The sequence below is a fragment of the Sceloporus occidentalis genome, unplaced genomic scaffold, assembly GCF_023333645.1.
Source record: "Sceloporus occidentalis isolate IW3139 unplaced genomic scaffold, rSceOcc1.0.p SCAF_122, whole genome shotgun sequence".
Lineage (NCBI taxonomy): Eukaryota > Metazoa > Chordata > Lepidosauria > Squamata > Phrynosomatidae > Sceloporus > Sceloporus occidentalis.
The window spans coordinates 107596-128903 of record NW_028317102.1 but is presented as its reverse complement, the minus strand read 5'-3'; the positions used below and the strand labels follow the sequence as shown (position 1 = coordinate 128903).

Genomic DNA, 21308 nt, shown 5'->3' with positions numbered 1-21308 from the left:
GTCTTTCTTCATAATTTCAGGCTGATTCTGTATGGTACAGAAGAAGACATGATGGCCAGAAGAATCCAGAGGTCTGTAAGGAGAGACTGTTTGACCTGGGGCAGCAATGGGTTATGTACAAAATGTGAGTCACCGTATTACATCTTTGGAAAGCTCTGCCTGTCTTATTGCCCTCCCAAGCACTTCAAGACTACGCAGACGGTGGAGACAGAAGGACCTGATGGCTTTACCCGTATTTGTGCTGCTTGCCATCCATCCTGTAACACCTGTAACAGGAAGTCGGACAATAATTGCACTTCCTGCTCACCTTTGTCCACCTACAACGCCGAAAACAATTCATGCTCACAGGCTCAGTCTCCAAGTACAGACCTTAGTACCACTCCATCCACCCTGGCAGGGACAGGAAAGGAAATTCGCTCTTTACAGCCTCCAGCATTATGCAACTCCTGGGATGCAGGGCTAAGATGCTCAAGTATTAAAGGCTGGTGATTACAGCAAATAGCCACCAGATGGCACCAACATCTATAATACTATACATAATAGGACATCATAATAGATCTTAAATGTAATACACAAACATTTCTTAACCCCTTAATGACAAAGCCCATACATCTACGGGCTCAAAATGCATTGTTTTAAATGGGTTTAGGGACCGCCCATTGTCCTTAAGGGGTTAATCATATGTCTTAAGGACAGCACATCTGATATGATGTATCATACGTGGATTAATAATAAAAACTGTTCTTTCCAAAACAATTCACTACATCACTGACTTAGTAAGGATAATCAAATGGAAGAACTGGTCATCACCAAGGTGTGAAGGACCGTATCAAGTTTTATTAACCACCCCCACTGCGTGTAAAATAGCCAAAAGGAGTTGTTGGATACATCAGTCGCACTGTAAGAAGGTAACACCACTTGCTGGTAGTCACTCATTAAGTCTGGGTACAAAGGGGGGTCCAGACAATAGGTTGGACTCGTCTCAAGCCAGTGAAGAAATCCATTCCCCGAACCCTGAGTTGACGGCCAGGTAGGATGAAGAGGTGGTGCCTGCTTAAAGTTTGTTGGGTAGTGACTGATGCCTTTTCAATAATTCCTTATTCTGATGCTAATGCTAAGTTGGATGGGAACAAGAAGGTGACTAGATGGGAAGATAGCAGAGCAAAAAAACAGGGGGTAGTTCTATTGTCATTGATCTGTGTAAATTGATTCATTGCGAAAATATAGGGCAAGCAAGAAAGTACGCTAAGGCCCATGTATATATATATGTTGGATGCCCGAAAAGCCCCCGGGAAACGAAGTATAAAATCATGCCTCGGTTAGGATTATGCTATGCGGACAACAGCTAGTCCAGATTTGGGATATAATTTACCCGAGGCAAGAGCGAGTTAGATTAAAACAAGATTTTCTGTAAAAAGATTACAATCTGAATGTACAACCTTTGATAATTGTAACAAATTGCTATTTACCTTGAAAGAACCTATGAAGACGGATGAGAGACTATATACCATATGTGTGTGGATTTCAGATTGGGACCCACAGGGAAATTTCTTTTTTTATCCTTTCCAGAAGATAAGGTCCAAGCAGAAAAAGAGTTACAGATCCAGGAAGAAAAACAAATTGAGGAAGTTGAGACGGGTAATTCGGTATACCAATTTGAGTTCTATTGATTACATTGCCTTGGAAGCAGTTCCATGGAGATAACATTTGGTTGGAATGGCTTCGATTTACTGTAAAAAGTCTAAACAAAGAGAATTGTATAGTCTGTGCAGAAGCCCGTCCGCAGTTGGCTATGGTGCCATTTCCATTAACAAAAGAAAATGATCCAATAGGATTATATGATACAATTGTTTAATGACACTTATACTTCACCTGGAAATGGAACTTGTCATACATTAGACTTGTTGTTTCCCAAGGTTAAAAGGGCTCAATTACCTCCAGCAGTGCAACTGTATGAAGGAAATTACACCTGTAAGGAACATCTGGGAAATGGAAGCTATTTTAATTATAAGGAATTATCTGATTCACTATGGAATACATGAGCAACTGGATGCAACCTCCCTTATGGCCTGGCAGAATCGAATGGGCTTGGACATGCTATTGGCCACCAAATAATACCACCCCTGATGGGAGCATCACCAAAGCACTCGAAGGACTAACATCCTTATCAAATGAACTTGCCGAGAATGCAGGGATACATGATGTGTTCACCTCTTGGTTAGAAGGATGGTTTTGGCGATAGTCAGGAATCATAATGTCCGGAATAATTACTATGACTATAGTAGCTGCAGTTCCAAGTTGCCGAGGACTTATGATATATATATATATATATATATATATATAAATATGTTATCCTTGAAACTGTGCCAAGACATCTACTCCATGCTTCTTTGAATGTATGCAAAGGGTCAAGTATAGGCCATTCTTAATTATGCAGCTTAAAAGGCATTAACTGCTTGAAAAGTGACCAATCAGGATATATCATTAGAAGTAGATAAGATGCTATATAAACCATGCAATCTAAACATGTAAGTAGACAACGTTTCGACTTATGTTTGCTGCGTGCCTTGTCTCGATTATGCGCATGATCTGAAGAAAGGAAACTCTTTCTGAGGAGAATTCGACCTTTAATTCACACACATTGTTGCCTAGTTTGTTGTACAAACAAAATATGTAGGATTCCTTTGAGAATGGTAAAGATATAAAGAAATAAAAGTTTAATTCACAGAATGTGTGGGGGATGAAAAAGTATTGGGCGACCTCAGATTTGCTCTTAGAGTTATGATTAACGCCTTGATGAAAAATCACACAGATGACAGCGACAATTGACGTGCCTGGCCCATCACGGGATTCAAAAGGCTCAGAAATGAACCGCTTTCTTCGCTCAGCTGTCGTTGCAATGCCTTTACATCAAGGTTTTCCGCAACACTAAAAACATTTTGAGAAATTTTGTTTTCTGGCTGTTCGTTTCGGCTAAATTTGGAGGTCTTTTTTATTTGGGACAACATTTCGGGGGCATTCTAAGGAGGATGATGCACTGCAACCACACAGGATCGGCCTTGGCATCTGTTCCAAAATTTGATTTGAGAAAGATCCCCAAATAGAAGGAAAGGGACAGTGAATTATATGGGACTATTGAATAACTAGTAGTCCACATTTTGTCCTTTCTGCTCTTGCTAAGGCATACCATTTAGTCTGCACTTAATATACAGAAATGTCTCGGATGTATATCTTTCCCTGTTGTGTGTGGCAGTCATTGTCTTACATAAAATAATTTAAAACAACAATATTAATTAACGAGTAACAGTGTATGTATCTGTTGTAAGGTCATTAAGACATATGTAAAAGAAACAATTGATTTAAAAGATTTAAAAACCCTGGAGGTGTGACGTTATGTACCAACGAGGAGAGAAATCTGCTGTGTGGGGATGTGAGGATGCTGTCCAATGGGCGTCTCACGCAAGTATTTTAAAAACTGTACCAAGCTACTCGCGTTTTTAAATGTTTTGAACGTCAGGGTTAGTTTATTTATTTTTCTTTTTTCTCTGGTTAAGGCAATCCTAGGATGTTTTTAAGCGAGACAGACTGACAGGTTTGGGCACCCTTTACATCTTCTGCTAGGAAGTATGTCACTATGGGAGAGAAGCTTTGTTATATAGAGGCAGTTTAGGGTGTAGGGAGGAGCAGCAGGGTGAATAGTCATACATAGTGTCTGTCATTAGAAACCTCTATGTAGAGCAGAGACGGCCACTTTTTAGATACATTGTATTGCTCTTACAGGCTACCATTACAAATAAAAGTTATGTTTTATTGGCAGGATATTAGATACTTGTCTGAGATCGGTTATCATTAGGGTTTGATTACCCCTGAGAATCCTGCAGTTATTTGGTTTAGTTTTGAGCCTCTTTTTGTGCCTGAGCGAGACTGAGTGGAGACCTGAAAATCAGAGAGGAGACCACTGTGTGTGCAATCTGGGTGAGTCCTGTGTCTGTGTGTAATCTGGGTAATAGGAAAAATGTGTGTGTATATATATATATATATATATATATATATGTATAATGTGTGTGTGCTGTATGCACAGTAACCACTGCAAAAGTGGACTCCACTGCTATTTTATCTGCTATGGGCTGTAGCCCTGGATTTTTTTGAGACCTAGCAATGCCCCTGGTTTCAGAGCTACCCAAGCATGGAGGTCGGTATTGGGCACTGGGGAAGGCTGGAAGCGAACATTAACCCCTCCAGTGCTGAACAGACAGCTGAGTGTGAAGACAGATGAGACAGCCTCACAAATTAAGCAGCCTCACCAAGAAACTATAGAAACAGTACAGTACTGCAAAAGTATTTTCAAAAAGGAATTCATTTATTTAACATGTTTACTTTAGTAGTAAATAACAATATAAATATTTATTAAAGCTGGGAAATATGTCCAGTTAATGTACATTCTAATGACAATTGGTCATTAAAAAACCCTTCTGCAAGTATGTTACAGCTAGAAGTTTTCTTTTTTAATCAAAACATCTCAGTGATTGCAAACCTTTGAACAGTAGTATGTATAGGTATGTATGTATATAACATATTGACACTATCATTGTAAGCATTACTTTGTTGGCTGGCTGGTCACTGAGAGTTTCATGCCCCTCCCCCTGCTATTGTGATGTAAGCTGTCCATGTGCCACACCCTGTTATTGTGACAGTGCTGCTGCCACATTCTGTTACTGCGTCACTGCTGCTGCCAAACACTCTTATTGAGACACTACTGGTGAGCAGTGGCTATATAAACACTGGTGGTGAAAAACACAGAGTTTTGTTTAAACTCACGTTGCAAAATGTGGAGAATCGCTTTGGTTTTGATTGTAGCTGTCGGGATCCATGCGCTCTTTGCTCTTGAACTGTATACAAATAGCTGGGCAGTGCGCATACCTGATGGCTCTGCAGAGGCAGAACGCATAGCAAGGAAATTTGGTTTCATCAATCTTGGGGAAGTGGTGCTTGGTAGTGATTTCTACCATCTAGTCCATCGGAGCATACAAAAGAAATCTTTCAGCCCTCACTGGGGTAGGCATGTTCAGCTGAAGAAAGAACCCAAGATTAGTTGGTTTGAGCAGCAGACCTTGAAGAGAAGGAAGAAAAGACAAACTTATCCGGAGCCAACAGACCCCCTGTTCCGCAAGCAGTGGTACCTGAATAAAAATGGCAATCCTGACTTAGGCGTTCTGACTGCTTGGAGCCATGGGTACACTGGAAGGGGTGTGGTTGTGACCATTGTGGATGATGGACTTGAAAAGGACCACCCTGATCTGGCACAGAACTATGATCCAATGGCAAGTTATGACTTTAACAGTAATGATCCTGACCCTCAGCCCCGATATGACCCATCCAATGAGAACCACCACGGGACCCGCTGTGCAGGTGAGGTGGCTGCAGTTGCCAATAATGGTATTTGTGGCGCCGGAATCGCCTACAATGCTGCAATAGGCGGTGTGCGGATGCTGGACGGGTTGATCACAGATATTATCGAAGCTCAGTCACTGAGTCTAAACCCACAGCATATTGACATTTATAGTGCCAGCTGGGGCCCTGACGATGATGGTGAGATTGTAGACGGACCAGGAGTGCTTGCTTCTGAGGCTTTCGTTAAAGGAATAGCGAATGGTCGAGGTGGCCTTGGATCTGTCTTTGTTTGGGCATCTGGAAATGGTGGATTGCATTATGACAACTGCAATGCTGATGGGTACTCTAACAGCATCTACACCATTTCTGTGGGTAGTACCACAGAATATGGAAAGGTCCCGTGGTACAGTGAGGCATGCTCAGCCTTACTCACCACTACATACAGCAGCGGCATCAACAACGAAGGGAAGATTGTCAGCACTGATATTCGTCACAAGTGCACAGATCAGTATACTGGCACTTCAGCTTCTGCACCGCTTGCTACTGGAATTCTAGCTCTCGCATTGGAGGCAAACCCAGCTCTAACATGGAGGGATTTACAGCATATTGTAGTAAGATCATCCAATCCCACCCACCTGACTGCTGAAGACTGGGTATCAAATGGAGTTGGACGAAAAGTCAGCCACCATTATGGCTATGGGCTCCTGAACGCTGGACAAGTAGTAGAGCTGGCTAAAATGTGGGAGACAACTCGGCCTCAAAGAAAGTGCCTGATTGAGGTTGTAAACACCCCACAAAAACTGGATTCTAACCTACTGGTGACCGTGAATGTCACTGCCTGTCATGGTTCCCGCAACCACATAGTGTCCCTGGAACATGTCCAAGCCCAAATCTCCCTAAGTTATAGTCGCAGAGGTGACCTGGAAATCTCTCTCACCAGCCCTATGGGCACCCGTTCTGTGTTGATGGCTTTGAGAGCATATGATACCAGCACCGATGGGTACAAAGACTGGTCTTTCATGACGACACACACTTGGGATGAAAATCCACAGGGCATTTGGACCTTGGAACTTTTAAACAAGGGAGGCTATAGGAACCATGGATTTCTTAATAATTTCAGGCTGATTCTGTATGGTACAGAAGAAGACATGATGGCCAGAAGAATCCAGAGGTCTGTAAGGAGAGACTGTTTGACCTTTGACAGCAATGGGTTATGTACAAAATGTGAGTCACCGTATTACATCTTTGGAAAGCTCTGCCTGTCTTATTGCCCTCCCAAGCACTTCAAGACTACGCAGACGGTGGAGACAGAAGGATCTGATGGCTTTACCCGTATTTGTGCTGCTTGCCATCCATCCTGTAACACCTGTAACGGGAAGTCGGACAATAATTGCACTTCCTGCTCACCTTTATCCACCTACAACGCCAAAAGCCATTCCTGCTCACAGGCTCAATCTCCAAGTACAGACCTTAGCACCACCCTGGCACCTGAAACTATAGCCATGGCTGTAGTTATAAGCGGGGCTACTGTAGTCTCGATAGCGAAGCTGTTTTTCATTTGCTGGCTTCTCCGGAGAAGAACTGTAAACAAAGCTCAGTCTTTTGACGTAGAGAAGGGTAAGCTCTGTGCTCCTAATGATGAGGTGGAAGCTGAACAGGGAGCAGAATCTCAGCTTCTCCAACCTTCATATAGCGATGAGGACTAAAACCACAAGGAAGAGCAAAGACCCAGCCTGGCAATGATACAGAGACTTTACATGTTTTTGACATGAAAACATAACTTTTAGGTCATTTTTGATGTGACTTACTTGAAAGGTGGTATGGCCACACTCTTGGGGAGGGAATAGTGTGAAGCCATCTCTGATTTGACATAACTAATCTGATTTATCATACGTGGATTAATAAAATCTCTTCTTTCCAAAACAATTCACTACATCACTGACTTCTTAGTTGTGTAACTGAAGATAACTTCTGGGAAAAGGTAGTATTTGTGAAAACAGACAAATATGCTCAACAGGGAAGCTTTGGACGGCTGCAATGCTTAGAGACACGTTTGTCTTGTTAGTTTATTTCACACATTTGTATTGCATAGTTACATAGTCTGAAAAAAGACATGCGTCCGTCAAGTTTAGCCTTTCCCACATCTGTTAATTGCTGTTAATCCAAAAGAAGGCGCTAAAAATCCAGTTTGTAGCCCTTTCTAATTTTGCAAAAACTAGGGGGGGGGGAATCCTTCTTGATCCCAGAATAGCAGTCAGATCTTTCCTTGGATCAAGAAGCTATTTCCCCATAATTAAAAAATGATATCCCTGAATATTATGTTTTTGCATGTATTCATCCAGTTGTTGCTTAAACATCTGTACAGACTCTGATAAAACTACCTCTGCAGGCAGAGAATTCCACATCCCTATTGTCCTTACTGTAAAAAACCCTTTCCTCTGCCTTAGACTAAATCTCCTTTCTTCCAGTCTAAACGCGTGACCCCGTGTCCTGTGCATAGTCCTGTTTATGAATAGGTTTCCAGACAATGGTTTGTTTTGGCCCCGAATATATTTATATAATGCTATTGTATCCCCTCTGAGGCGCCATTTTTCCTGCAAATTGATGCCCTTTTTATACACGACAATACCTTACTGGCCTTAGCAACTGCTGACTGACATTGCACATTGTTGCCTAGTTTGTTGTACAAAGTATGTAGGATTCCTTTGAAAATGTAAAGATATAAAAATAAAAGTTTAATTCACAGAATGTGTGGGGGATGAAAAAGTTTTGGGCGACCTCAGATTTGCTCTTAGAGTTATGATTAACGCATTGATGAGAAATCACACAGATGACAGCGACAATTGACGTGCCTGGCCCATCATGGGGTTCAACCAGCTCAGAAAGAAGTCACTTTCTTCGCTCAGCTGACGTTTCAATGCCTTTACATCAAGGTTTTCCGCAACACTAAAAACATTGAGAAATTATGTTTTTTGGCTGTTCGTTTCGGCTGGAATTCAGGGGCCTTTTTTATTTGGGGAGACATTTCAGGGGCGTTCAAAGCAGGATGATGTGCTACAACCACACAGGATCGGCCTTGGCATCTGTTCCAGTGTTTGATTTGAGGAAGATCCCCAAATGGAAGGAAAGGGACAGTGAATTATATGGGACTATTGAATAACTAGTAGTCCACATTTGGTCCTTTCTGCTCTTGCTAAAGCATACCATTTAGTTTGCACTTAATATACGGAAATGTCTTGGTTGTATATCTTTCCCTGTGTGTGGCAGTCATTGTTTTACGTAAAATAATTTAAAACAACAACATTAACCCCTTGATGACAATTGACGGTCCGGGCACGTCACGGAAAAACATGTCGTTAACGACAAATGACGTGCCAGGACCGTCATTTGTTAAAACGGGTAAAAAAAAACGATCCGTGATCGATTTTTTTACCCAAACGGCGTTGCTGTAATGCCTCGACCTCGAGGCATTCAGCAACGCCATGATCGGAATCAGGGGCCATGTCTGGCCCCTCCCCGGGGCGTCAACATCCGCCATACAATGTATGGCGGCGGACGCCCGTTTTAAAAGCGTTTAGGAGGCGATCAACGATCACCTCCTAAACTTAAATGGTGTCGCTGGAATGCCTGGATCAGGAGGCATTCAGCGACACCAAACACTTACCTCTTGATGGAGTGTGACCGCTCCGGAGAGCGGTCAAAGCCGCAGCTGCCGGTGATCTTCGCCATCAGCAAGATGGCGGCGGCCCGGGAAAAAAAATAATAAAGATGAAAAGGTTCGCTAGACGGTCTCCTGACCCTCTAGAGAACTCTGGCTCCAGTTGCAGGTTGATTACAGGTACTGCATTCAACCATGCAAGTCAATGGAGCCCAGCTTTCTAATCACAGTGTGTTTACAACTAAACACGAGCAGTGCAGAAATGTTAAAACGGCCATTGTCACGAAGGGTACAAAAAGTAAAATCAGCCTTTGTCACGAAGGGTTTAATCAACGAGTAACAGTGTATGTATGCGATAAGCTATTGAAAGATCATTAAGAGAATTGTAAAATAAACAATTGATTTGAAAGAAAAACAATGATATATTTAAAAAAAAAACAGCTGCAAACCCTGGATGTGTGACGTTATGTACCAAAGAGGAGAGAAATCTCCTTTCGGCTGATTTAAGCTGCTGTGTTGATGTGAGCCAATGAACGTGTGGGGATGTGAGGATGCGGTCCATTTGAAAACTCGCGTTTTTAAATGTTTTGAACGTCAGGGTTAGTTTCTTTTTCTTTTTTCTCTGGTTAAGGCAATCCTAGGATGTTTTTAAGCGAGACAGACTGACAGGTTTGGGCACCCTTTACATCTTCTGCTAGGAAGTATGTCACTATGGGAGAGAAGCTTTGTTAGATAGAGGCAGTTTAGGGTGTAGGGAGGAGCAGCAGGGTGAATAGTCATACATAGTGTCTGTCATTAGAAACCTCTATGTAGAGCAGAGACGGCCACTTTTTAGATACATTGTATTGCTCTTACAGGCTACCATTACAAATAAAAGTTCTGTTTTATTGGCAGGATATCAGATACTTGTCTGAGATCGGTTTTCATTAGGGTTTGATTACCCCTGAGAATCCTGCAGTTATTTGGTTTAGTTTTGAGCATCTTTTCTCTTTTTATATTTATGAATAACTGATGTGCCTGAGCGAGACTGACGGGAGACCTGAAACTCAGAGAGGAGACCACTGTGGGTGCAATCTGGGTGCTGGGTGAGTCCTGTGTCTGTGTATAATCTGGGTAATAGGAAAAATGTGTATATATATATATATATATATATATATATGTGTGTGTGTATATATGTATATATATATATATATATATGTGTGTGTGTGCTGTGTGCACAGTAACGGCTGCAAAAGTGGACTCCTCTGCTATTTAATCTGCTATGCGCTGTAGCCCTGGATCTTTTGGAGATCTAGCAATGCCCCTGGTTTACAGAGCTACCCGCGCATGGCGGTCGGTATTGGGCACTGGGGAAGGCTGCAAGCGAACATTAACCCCTCCAGTGCTGAACAGACAGCTGAGTGTGGAGACAGATGAGGCAGCCTCACAAATTAAGCAGCCTCATCAAGAAATTATAGAAACGGTACAGTACTGCACATTATTTTAAAATAGGAATGTATTTATTTAACATGTTTACTTTTGTTGTACATAACAATATAAATATTTAGTAATGCTGGAAAAATGTCCAGTTAATGTACATTCTAATGACAGTTGATCTTTAAAAAACCCTTTTTCAAGTATGTTACAGCTAGAAGTTTTAATTTTTCATAAAAACAGCCCAGTTATTGCAAACCTTTGAACAGTAGTATATACATGTATGTGTGTGTGTATATATATATATATATATATATATATATATATATATATATATATGTATAAACACATTGACACTATCATTGTAAGCATTACTTTTTTGGCTGGCTGGTCACTGAGAGTTTCATGCCCCGCCCCCTGCTATTGTGATGTAAGCTGTCCATGTGCCACACCCTGTTATTGTGACACTGCTGCTGCCACATTCTGTTACTGTGTCACTGCTGCTGCCAAACACTCTTATTGAGACACTACTGGTGAGCAGTGGCTATATAAACACTGGTGGTGAAAAACACAGAGTCTTGTTTAAACTCACGTTGCAAAATGTGGAGAATCGCTTTGGTTTTGATTGTAGCTGTCGGGATCCATGCGCTCTTTGCTCTTGAACTGTATACAAATAGCTGGGCAGTGCGCATACCTGATGGCTCTGCAGAGGCAGAACGCATAGCACGGAAATTTGGTTTCATCAATCTTGGACAAGTGGTGCTTGGCAGTGATTTCTACCATCTAGTCCATCGGAGCATACAAAAGAAATCTTTCAGCCCTCACTGGGGTAGGCATGTTCAGCTGAAGAAAGAACCCAAGATTAGTTGGTTTGAGCAGCAGACCTTGAAGAGAAGGAAGAAAAGACAAACTTATCCGGAGCCAACAGATCCCCTGTTCCGCAAGCAGTGGTACCTGAATAAAAATGGCAATCCTGACTTAGGCGTTCTGACTGCTTGGAGCCATGGGTACACTGGAAGGGGTGTGGTTGTGACCATTGTGGATGATGGACTTGAAAAGGACCACCCTGATCTGGCACAGAACTATGATCCAATGGCAAGTTATGACTTTAACAGTAATGATCCTGACCCTCAGCCCCGATATGACCCATCCAATGAGAACCACCACGGGACCCGCTGTGCAGGTGAGGTGGCTGCAGTTGCCAATAATGGTATTTGTGGCGCCGGAATCGCCTACAATGCTGCAATAGGCGGTGTGCGGATGCTGGACGGGTTGATCACAGATATTATCGAAGCTCAGTCACTGAGTCTAAACCCACAGCATATTGACATTTATAGTGCCAGCTGGGGCCCTGACGATGATGGTGAGATTGTAGACGGACCAGGAGTGCTTGCTTCTGAGGCTTTCGTTAAAGGAATAGCGAATGGTCGAGGTGGCCTTGGATCTGTCTTTGTTTGGGCATCTGGAAATGGTGGATTGCATTATGACAACTGCAATGCTGATGGGTACTCTAACAGCATCTACACCATTTCTGTGGGTAGTACCACAGAATATGGAAAGGTCCCGTGGTACAGTGAGGCATGCTCAGCCTTACTCACCACTACATACAGCAGCGGCATCAACAACGAAGGGAAGATTGTCAGCACTGATATTCGTCACAAGTGCACAGATCAGTATACTGGCACTTCAGCTTCTGCACCGCTTGCTACTGGAATTCTAGCTCTCGCATTGGAGGCAAACCCAGCTCTAACATGGAGGGATTTACAGCATATTGTAGTAAGATCATCCAATCCCACCCACCTGACTGCTGAAGACTGGGTATCAAATGGAGTTGGACGAAAAGTCAGCCACCATTATGGCTATGGGCTCCTGAATGCTGGACAAGTAGTAGAGCTGGCTAAAATGTGGGAGACAACTCGGCCTCAAAGAAAGTGCCTGATTGAGGTTGTAAACACCCCACAAAAACTGGATTCTAACCTACTGGTGACCGTGAATGTGACTGCCTGTCATGGTTCCCGCAACCACATAGTGTCCCTGGAACATGTCCAAGCCCAAATCTCCCTAAGTTATAGTCGCAGAGGTGACCTGGAAATCTCTCTCACCAGCCCTATGGGCACCCGTTCTGTGTTGATGGCTTTGAGAGCATATGATACCAGCACCGATGGGTACAAAGACTGGTCTTTCATGACGACACACACTTGGGATGAAAATCCACAGGGCATTTGGACCTTGGAACTTTTAAACAAGGGAGGCTATAGGAACCATGGATTTCTTAATAATTTCAGGCTGATTCTGTATGGTACAGAAGAAGACATGATGGCCAGAAGAATCCAGAGGTCTGTAAGGAGAGACTGTTTGACCTTTGACAGCAATGGGTTATGTACAAAATGTGAGTCACCGTATTACATCTTTGGAAAGCTCTGCCTGTCTTATTGCCCTCCCAAGCACTTCAAGACTACGCAGACGGTGGAGACAGAAGGATCTGATGGCTTTACCCGTATTTGTGCTGCTTGCCATCCATCCTGTAACACCTGTAACGGGAAGTCGGACAATAATTGCACTTCCTGCTCACCTTTATCCACCTACAACGCCAAAAGCCATTCCTGCTCACAGGCTCAATCTCCAAGTACAGACCTTAGCACCACCCTGGCACCTGAAACTATAGCCATGGCTGTAGTTATAAGCGGGGCTACTGTAGTCTCGATAGCGAAGCTGTTTTTCATTTGCTGGCTTCTCCGGAGAAGAACTGTAAACAAAGCTCAGTCTTTTGACGTAGAGAAGGGTAAGCTCTGTGCTCCTAATGATGAGGTGGAAGCTGAACAGGGAGCAGAATCTCAGCTTCTCCAACCTTCATATAGCGATGAGGACTAAAACCACAAGGAAGAGCAAAGACCCAGCCTGGCAATGATACAGAGACTTGACAATGAAAAAGGTCATTTTGATGTGACTTACTTGATAGTTGATATGGCCACACTCTTGGGGAGGGAATAGCGTGACGCCATCTCTGATTTGACATATCCGATCTGATTTATCATACGTGGATTAATAATAAAAATCATGCGTTCCAAAACAATTCACTACATCACTGACTTATTAGTTGTGTAACTGAAGATAATTTCTGGGAAAAGGTAGTATTTGTGAAAACAGACAAATATAACAGGGAAGCTTTGGACGGCTGCAATGCTTAGAGACACGTTTGTCTTGTTAGTTTATTTCACACATTTGTATTGCATAGTTACATAGTCTGAAAAAAGACATGCGTCCATCAAGTTTAGCCTTTCCCACATCTGTTAATTGCTGTTAATCCAAAAGAAGGGACTAAAAATCCAGTTTGTAGCCCTTTCTAATTTTGCAAAAACTAGGGGGGGGGGGAATCCTTCTTGATCCCAGAATAGCAGTCAGATCTTTCCTTGGATCAAGAAGCTATTTCCCCATAATTTAAAAATGATATCCCTGAATATTATATTTTTGCATGTATTCATCCAGTTGCTGTTTAAACTACCTCTGCAGGCAGAGAATTCCACATCCTTATTGTCCTTACTGTAAAAAACCTTTCCTCTGCCTTAGACTAAATCTCCTTTCTTCCAGTCTAAACGCGTGACCCCGTGTCCTATGCATAGTCCTGTTTTTGAATAGATTTCCAGACAATGGTTTGTTTTGGCCCTGAATATATTTATGTTATCATATCCCCTCCGAGGCTCCATTCTTCTAAACTAAAAATATTTACTTTTTTTAACCTTTCTAAATAACTAAAGAGTTCCATTCCATGTAATTAATTTTGTAGCCAAAATTGCACAGCATTTTCAAGGTGTGGTCTTACCATTGATTTATAAAGAGGCACAATTATATTTTTATCCCGCGAATTGATGCTCCTTTTTATACATGACAATACCTTACTGGCCTTAGCAACTGCTGACTGACATTGCACATTGTTGCCTAGTTTGTTGTACAAACAAAATATGTAGGATTCCTTTGAAAATGTAAAGATATAAAAATAAATTTAATTTAATTTAATTTACAGAATGCTTGGAGGATGAAAAATTATTGGGCGACCTCAGATTTGCTCTTAGAGTTATGATTAATGCCTTGATGAGAAATCACACAGATGACAGCGACAATTGACGTGCCTGGCCCATCATGGGGTTCAACAAGCTCAGAAAGCAACCGCTTTCTTCGCTCAGCTGACGTTGCAATGCCTTTACATCAAGGTTTTCCGCAACACTAAAAACATTTTGAGAAATTTTGTTTTCTGGCGGTTCGTTTCGGCTGAAATTCGGAGGTCTTTTTTATTTAAAGTTTGATTGGAGGAAGATCCCCAAATAGAAGGAAAGGGACAGTGAATTATATGGGACTATTGAATAACTAGTAGTCCACATTTTGTCCTTTCTGCTCTTGCTAAGGCATACCATTTACTTTGCACTTAATATACAGAAATGTCTCGGATGTATATCTTTCCCTGTTGTGTGTGGCAGTCATTGTCTTACATAAAATAATTTAAAACAACAATATTAATCAACAAGTAACAGTGTTTGCAGGGCAGGTCTTAGGGGTGTGCTACCTGTGCGCTGTGGCAGCAGGGGCGCCTGCCCTGGAGTCAGGAATAGAAACATCGTCTTTCTTTAACAACTTTATTTAATGCGGAAGAGAAACAGGGGCGCCGAGCGATCGTTCATGAAGTTTTCAGCAACCGCTCGGCACACCTCACTCTTCTACGCGAGGCGTCGATCTCCGTCGCGGCGCCGGCGTTTCCTGGTGAGCGCCGGAATATGACGTCATATTTCGGCGCTCAGCTGTGAAGTGCGCATCACGGCAAAGTGGGAAGACGGACGCCGGCAACAAGGTAAGCAATTATAACGAGAAGTAGGGAGAGGGGGTAGATAGGGAGGGGGGGGGCAGTGAGAAGTGACAGAGCGCGGGAAGGCAGTGAGAAGTGGCAGAGGGGGAGGCAGTGAGAAGTGGCAGAGGGGGAGGCAGTGAGAAGTGGCAGAGGGGGAGGCAGTAAGAAGTGGCAGAGGGGGTGGCAGTGAGAAGTGGCAGAGGGGGAGGCAGTGAGAAGTGGCAGAGGGGGGTGCAGTGAGAAGTGGCAGAGGGGGGGGCAGTGAGAAGTGGCAGAGGGGGGGTAGTGAGAAGTGGCACAGCAGGTGAGGCAGTGAGAAGTGGCAGAGGGGGAGGCAGTGAGAAGTGTCAGAGGGGGGGCAGTGAGAAGTGGCAGAGGTGGGCAGTGAGAAGTGGCAGAGGGGGAGGCAGTGAGAAGTGGCAGAGGGGGAGGCAGTGAGAAGTGGCAGAGGGGGGTGCAGTGAGAAGTGGCAGAGGGGGGGCAGTGAGAAGTGGCAGAGGTGGGCAGTGAGAAGTGGCAGAGGGAGAGGCAGTGAGAAGTGGCAGAGGGGGAGGCAGTGAGAAGTGGCAGAGGGGGGGCAGTGAGAAGGGGCAGAGGGGGGAAGGATAGTGATAAGAGGGGGTACATAGTTTGCAGACAAAGATGTCTTATACTGGGCTGTTTGGGGAAAAAGTTGGCTCAGGCTGGGCTGTAATATGTGTGTAATCTGGGTGCTGATCAGGTTCTATGTGGGCAATGAGGACGCCAGGGCTGGCTTTGGGGTGTGTGACCTGTGATCTATGCTGTAATTTAGGGGGTTATCTATACCTTTAATGCTGAGTTTATATGTGAATTCCAATATATTTATACCTGCAAAGCTGGGTGTGTGTTATTCTGTCGATCTGTATCTGGTACGCTATGTTTCCTTACATTATTATTGTATACCTACAAATAGAGGGTTTGTATGTCTGATTCTGTTTATTTGATCTATACCATTATCGCTGAGTTAACATGTGATTTTCAGTCTTCCCCTAATCTGCAGTCAGTGTGGCAATTTTTTTTGGTGTGGTAGCAGGGTTTAAAAAATTGTTTTTGTTACAGCAGATTAGCTGTTTTGTTTAATGAAAGCTATTTGTTTGTTACAAGATTTTTTTCCTTTCTTTTTTGGGGGACGAGAGGGGGCACCAGAGGTGTAGTTCGCACAGGGTGCCAGAACACCTAAGGCCGGCTCTGAGTGTATGTATGTGATAAGCTATTGTAAGGTAATTAAGACATATTTAAAAGAAACAATTGATTTAAAAGAAAAACAATTATATAAAAAACTGTAGAAGCAGGCTCGTCCGAATCACGTAATGGAAATATTTAGATAAACCATATAAAGTACATAATTTGCGAACTATTAATATTTTGAAACAAGTACTGGATAGACATGGATGCAATGTGTCATATGTGTTACATGGGATATATCTTTTAATTTTAATTATACATAAAGATTTAGCCATCATATGAGAAAATTGAATACATGATTTGGGGCAGAACATATACCATTATAATTTCTTTATTGAGCTGGTATTTAAAATATTTTCTGAAGTAGATCACTGATGCTCTGTCAGGGCACTATTGGTTACATGATGATAAGTGCCGGTCTAGTCTAAACATCGGTCTGTTAAGACTAAAAGTAAGGAAACGTGTCGGCTGCCTGCTTGCTGCAAACCCTGGAGGTGTGACGTTATGTACCAACGAGGAGAGAAATCTCCTTTCAGCTCATTTAAGCTCCTGTGTTAATGTGAGCCAATGAACGTGTGGGGATGTGAGGATGCTGTCCGATGGGCGTCTCACACAAGTATTTTAAAAACTGTACTGAGCTACTCGTGTTTTCTAATGTTGCGAATGTCGGGCTTTATTTATTTATTTTTCTTTTTTCTCTGGTTAACCCCTTCAATCCCCTATGGACGTACCGGGACGTCCAAAAAACGCCTCTCAAGAATCCCCTATGGACATACCGGTACGTCCAGCCCTTCTTGCAGCGTCAGGGACACATGCCTGCTGCTGCACGTCATTTGACAGCCTGGACTGACAGAAGAAGCTGTCATCGCCGGCTTTCTGCTGTCTGATCTGATGTAACAGCTTCCGGCATGAAAGCTGGAAAGCTGTTCTATTTTAAACTACCCGGCCACGCGATCAGGCATTCCCTTCCGGGGTGCGTCACTGTTGACGTAACCCGGAAGGTCATCGGAGAACAGGATATCCCCTGCTGGGTCTAGACAAATTTTCGGTAAAACAAAATATCTTTATTGTTCATGTTCTCCTTGCGGTTAAGATGTGTATGACCAGACAGTGGAGAAAAGAAGATAGAATTAGTTGGAAGTTAGTCTTTAATCAAATTCAATACCAATATTCAATGGAAAGAGGCTATTTCTCCAAAATCAATAATGTTGTTACATTTTATAAAATTTGGGAGCCATGGAAATCAGCCCTTGTGGCTGGTTTAGAGGAAATTATTAACTAAAAAGGGCCCAAATTCTAAGAATGTTAATCTTTCCCGCTCTGACTCTGGGTTTCCTCTTTACTTTTTTTCATTTTTTCTCCCTGGGCGATATAGAACATAATATAAGACAGTTAACTCGCCCCGACAGAAAACCCTAGGCCCCCTCCATGAGGATGATTGGGATAGAATGATAGAGAAATGTATGTATTTATATATGTTTAAAACATTAGAAATAACTCTTTCAGGCCAACAGAAAACAGCAATTGTCTATTGCATATTCTTATTGAGATTACAAATAATAATACATGTTCAGTGATCAACATTTTTGTAACACATAAGAAACGGTTTCTTCTTGAAACATAAAAATATAAATTTTTTAAAAAGGATACCAGCGCCGATGGGTACAAAGACTGGTCTTTCTTCATAATTTCAGGCTGATTCTGTATGGTACAGAAGAAGACATGATGGCCAGAAGAATCCAGAGGTCTGTAAGGAGAGACTGTTTGACCTGGGGCAGCAATGGGTTATGTACAAAATGTGAGTCACCGTATTACATCTTTGGAAAGCTCTGCCTGTCTTATTGCCCTCCCAAGCACTTCAAGACTACGCAGACGGTGGAGACAGAAGGACCTGATGGCTTTACCCGTATTTGTGCTGCTTGCCATCCATCCTGTAACACCTGTAACAGGAAGTCGGACAATAATTGCACTTCCTGCTCACCTTTGTCCACCTACAACGCCGAAAACAATTCATGCTCACAGGCTCAGTCTCCAAGTACAGACCTTAGTACCACTCCATCCACCCTGGCAGGGACAGGAAAGGAAATTCGCTCTTTACAGCCTCCAGCATTATGCAACTCCTGGGATGCAGGGCTAAGATGCTCAAGTATTAAAGGCTGGTGATTACAGCAAATAGCCACCAGATGGCACCAACATCTATAATACTATACATAATAGGACATCATAATAGATCTTAAATGTAATACACAAACATTTCTTAACCCCTTAATGACAAAGCCCATACATCTACGGGCTCAAAATGCATTGTTTTAAATGGGTTTAGGGACCGCCCATTGTCCTTAAGGGGTTAATCATATGTCTTAAGGACAGCACATCTGATATGATGTATCATACGTGGATTAATAATAAAAACTGTTCTTTCCAAAACAATTCACTACATCACTGACTTAGTAAGGATAATCAAATGGAAGAACTGGTCATCACCAAGGTGTGAAGGACCGTATCAAGTTTTATTAACCACCCCCACTGCGTGTAAAATAGCCAAAAGGAGTTGTTGGATACATCAGTCGCACTGTAAGAAGGTAACACCACTTGCTGGTAGTCACTCATTAAGTCTGGGTACAAAGGGGGGTCCAGACAATAGGTTGGACTCGTCTCAAGCCAGTGAAGAAATCCATTCCCCGAACCCTGAGTTGACGGCCAGGTAGGATGAAGAGGTGGTGCCTGCTTAAAGTTTGTTGGGTAGTGACTGATGCCTTTTCAATAATTCCTTATTCTGATGCTAATGCTAAATTGGATGGGAACAAGAAGGTGACTAGATGGGAAGATAGCAGAGCAAAAAAACAGGGGGTAGTTCTATTGTCATTGATCTGTGTAAATTGATTCATTGCGAAAATATAGGGCAAGCAAGAAAGTACGCTAAGGCCCATGTATATATATATGTTGGATGCCCGAAAAGCCCCCGGGAAACGAAGTATAAAATCATGCCTCGGTTAGGATTATGCTATGCGGACAACAGCTAGTCCAGATTTGGGATATAATTTACCCGAGGCAAGAGCGAGTTAGATTAAAACAAGATTTTCTGTAAAAAGATTACAATCTGAATGTACAACCTTTGATAATTGTAACAAATTGCTATTTACCTTGAAAGAACCTATGAAGACGGATGAGAGACTATATACCATATGTGTGTGGATTTCAGATTGGGACCCACAGGGAAATTTCTTTTTTTATCCTTTCCAGAAGATAAGGTCCAAGCAGAAAAAGAGTTACAGATCCAGGAAGAAAAACAAATTGAGGAAGTTGAGACGGGTAATTCGGTATACCAATTTGAGTTCTATTGATTACATTGCCTTGGAAGCAGTTCCATGGAGATAACATTTGGTTGGAATGGCTTCGATTTACTGTAAAAAGTCTAAACAAAGAGAATTGTATAGTCTGTGCAGAAGCCCGTCCGCAGTTGGCTATGGTGCCATTTCCATTAACAAAAGAAAATGATCCAATAGGATTATATGATACAATTGTTTAATGACACTTATACTTCACCTGGAAATGGAACTTGTCATACATTAGACTTGTTGTTTCCCAAGGTTAAAAGGGCTCAATTACCTCCAGCAGTGGTGAAGGAAATTACACCTGTAAGGAACATCTGGGAAATGGAAGCTATTTTAATTATAAGGAATTATCTGATTCACTATGGAATACATGAGCAACTGGATGCGACCTCCCTTATGGCCTGGCAGAATCGAATGGGCTTGGACATGCTATTGGCCACCAAATAATACCACCCCTGATGGGAGCATCACCAAAGCACTCGAAGGACTAACATCCTTATCAAATGAACTTGCCGAGAATGCAGGGATACATGATGTGTTCACCTCTTGGTTAGAAGGATGGTTTTGGCGATAGTCAGGAATCATAATGTCCGGAATAATTACTATGACTATAGTAGCTGCAGTTCCAAGTTGCCGAGGACTTATGATATATATATATATATATATATATATATATATATAAATATGTTATCCTTGAAACTGTGCCAAGACATCTACTCCATGCTTCTTTGAATGTATGCAAAGGGTCAAGTATAGGCCATTCTTAATTATGCAGCTTAAAAGGCATTAACTGCTTGAAAAGTGACCAATCAGGATATATCATTAGAAGTAGATAAGATGCTATATAAACCATGCAATCTAAACATGTAAGTAGACAACGTTTCGACTTATGTTTGCTGCGTGCCTTGTCTCGATTATGCGCATGATCTGAAGAAAGGAAACTCTTTCTGAGGAGAATTCGACCTTTAATTCACACACATTGTTGCCTAGTTTGTTGTACAAACAAAATATGTAGGATTCCTTTGAGAATGGTAAAGATATAAAGAAATAAAAGTTTAATTCACAGAATGTGTGGGGGATGAAAAAGTATTGGGCGACCTCAGATTTGCTCTTAGAGTTATGATTAACGCCTTGATGAAAAATCACACAGATGACAGCGACAATTGACGTGCCTGGCCCATCACGGGATTCAAAAGGCTCAGAAATGAACCGCTTTCTTCGCTCAGCTGTCGTTGCAATGCCTTTACATCAAGGTTTTCCGCAACACTAAAAACATTTTGAGAAATTTTGTTTTCTGGCTGTTCGTTTCGGCTAAATTTGGAGGTCTTTTTTATTTGGGACAACATTTCGGGGGCATTCTAAGGAGGATGATGCACTGCAACCACACAGGATCGGCCTTGGCATCTGTTCCAAAATTTGATTTGAGAAAGATCCCCAAATAGAAGGAAAGGGACAGTGAATTATATGG

At 42.3% G+C, this 21308-nt stretch overlaps 2 pseudogenes; both read left to right on the top strand.

Annotated features, from left to right (window-relative positions):
• The first annotated feature begins 4826 nt into the window (after window positions 1-4826).
• Window positions 4827-7097, top strand: LOC149282114 (proprotein convertase subtilisin/kexin type 4 pseudogene; annotated as a pseudogene).
• Window positions 7098-11062: 3965 nt separating this feature from the next.
• Window positions 11063-13333, top strand: LOC149282113 (proprotein convertase subtilisin/kexin type 4 pseudogene; annotated as a pseudogene).
• Window positions 13334-21308: the final 7975 nt, after the last annotated feature.